The following is a 2,985-nucleotide window of genomic DNA, read 5'->3' on the forward strand; positions in this document are numbered from 1 at the left end:
GTTACAAATTATGCAACCGACAAATCAAATTAACCAAAACAAATTACATTTTTTATGAACTTAACCTCTAACTTTATGTAATTTGATTAAAAATATAATCTATGAATACAAAATTAAAAAATAAAATTCTCCCAAATAAAATTTGAGATAATTAATCCAATTAGGCAACCCGCAAGTTCAATTTTAAAATTATAAATTAGGGTTTGTGTGAGTTTAACCTCTAAATTTATGTAATTCAAATGAAAATTAAACTTGTAAATGTAAATTTGAATTTAAAATGCATAAAATCAGATCTCAGAATACAAATTTTAAATAAGGCTGTAAGGAGTTGGATTCACCAAAGTGTAATGGTGAAAATTAGGGTTCCACCATAAAAACCACTAATTTTACTTAATTACCATTACATTAGGGAAAGATAGGAATTTTATAGATCTAAGCTTGGTAGAGCAAGATTTTAATTATATTCCAAGCCCTTTTAAATGGGGCTCTTCTTTTCCTTGGATTGAATTATATTGAATTGTTGAAGATGTTAAAATTAGGATAAATGTGTGGATATTGAAGAGCTTGGGCATAAACAATGGGCTATAGTCATCACATGAAGCCACAAACCTAGATTTGGTGAAAGGAATATGATCTAGATCTGCTTCCAAAAATTTGGTCTAAATTATCAGGATCATGGCAGTTGTCACCTTGGTCCTCCTAACTTTTCACCGTCCAAAAGGGAACCTGTTAGTCTCTACAAATCTTGTCATTCCTTTGAAATGTAGCTTTATACCTATTTCTCCACCTAGTAAAAAGGGTAAAATTGTTGGGAATAGTGGTTTTCCTAAGTCAAACCCTAGTTTAGGAATAACCTTGAATGAATAAATGATAATACTGAAATAAATAGTGGAAAAATATACCTCAAATCCACAATTGTTGTTGATAATGCTTTATTCTTTGAATGTAATCACATATGTATAAAATGGAATGGACATGACAAAACCCTAATCACACACATATGCTTGCATTGGAATGATGTAATTTTTCTCTACAATGGTTGAATGAAGAATATACATCCTTGATGATCTCTAAAATATTCTTGATAATGAATGATTCACAGATGCAAGAGTGGTAGGAATTGATTTCTTAGATTGATAAAATGTCTTTATATGTAGGTATCTAGGTGAATTACTGATTAGGCTTACCTCCAACAATCATGTGGATCCATAGAGATTAATTCCCATTGGAGAGATAAGACCCCTGACCTAATTAAATTTTGGGCCCCATTGAGAGGGACCAGGGCATTGGGTACCATGGTCCTTTTGTAGAAGGGACCAAAATGAAGCCATAGGGAGAAGGGTGCCCCACACAGAAATCCATTAATGGGTGCTCATGACATCAAAACTAGAGAATAGGCACAAAACAAACCTAGATAGGTGATGAGGATAGGACATGCTAAAGAAGGGGAACAAACATGAGGTGTAAATTTATCCGATCACAAATTACAATATTACAACTCCAAACATGATCCAGGTAGAGAGTAAACCATGGGAAAAGAATGAAATGCAACCCATAGATTAAAGTGCCCAACTCCAATATCAATTGCCACTATGAGCAATATGAATTGGGCTGAATACAGACCATGAATGACATGGCCTATGAAAATATTATTCAAGCCTAACCAAATATATGGTAGACTAATATGTGCCAATGAAAGGTTGCATAATCAAATAGAAGAAAATACCTCAAGATATGTATCCATCAATTCGTCAACAATAAACACTGACACATATAGAGAAATGACTAAGGCAATGAGAAAATGCCACCAAGAAAAATCTAAACTTCCTATCAAATTTTAGATGTAGATAACTTAGGCCAATCAGAACAGATCAATAGGCACAAACCAAACCATAGAATAAAATCCTCAAATGAGAAAATATTGATATTAATGCAATGAATAGGTGAAATAGAAAATTTTAAAAAGTTCAAATTCCAACAACTTAAATCTTCTATGGATCTACAAAAATAAGGCCCAAATAAAGCCAAAATAATTAGGAATATGGTCGAAATGAGCCAATATGCAATTCTTAAGACCTCAACAAAATTCTAATGAAGGATCTCAAAGCTAGAAAGAAGTATAGGTTGATGAATTTGATACCACATAGGAGTATAAATCCAAGGCTAAGATCACAACCTTTAGAAGCCTTTACAAGAGAACTAGATATATCACCAAATTAGATGAAATGTATTGAGATTGACATAAAAGACATAGGTACATATGCCTAGATATATAGGTAAGATATGAAAAGAGAGCAGCAATGTGGTGTGAGGGTAGGTATAACTACCTACCAACTAATGGCATAAAATACTAAATGTAGGTAAATATTACAATATTAATAGTTTACTTACTAATATAGGAATATGATACACCTAAGTAAAATCAAGCTTGTGAGTAAATTATATTTAATCCAACACAATGGATAGATTGGGAGGAGGTTCTAAAGGAACATGAACAAAATAAGTAAACAATTTTGAAGAATTATCAAAGAAATATAGGACACATATACTCAACCTAAGTGGGGACTCATCCCAACAAATTCTAGTCTACCTATGATTATTAATGGATGAACTCTTTCAAGATCTAGAAATGAAAAGGATAAAGTTATTTAAGCAAGAAGTATAGAAGGAGTTTGGGAAATAAAATAAATATGAGGCAAGACACCAGTGTGCCACCACATAGACAAATCCTACAAGAACAACTAGTCACCACCAAGAAAATAAAGGGAGAAGTGAATGAGTTATAGCAGAACTACCTTCAATGGTGTATCTTGCTAAAATCATTCAAGGTAAAGGTGAAACATTTGGAGGCCCAATTATCAAAATTTTTAAAACAATTGGATTGCATGCAGGACTTGCACAGGGAAAAAAGGAAAAATATTAAAAATCTACATAAATGACGTCAACATCAATATGACTAGTTGGATAAAGAAAGGAAGAAATTAT

This window comes from Cryptomeria japonica, chromosome 5 (assembly GCF_030272615.1).
Source record: "Cryptomeria japonica chromosome 5, Sugi_1.0, whole genome shotgun sequence".
NCBI classification, from domain to species: domain Eukaryota; kingdom Viridiplantae; phylum Streptophyta; class Pinopsida; order Cupressales; family Cupressaceae; genus Cryptomeria; species Cryptomeria japonica.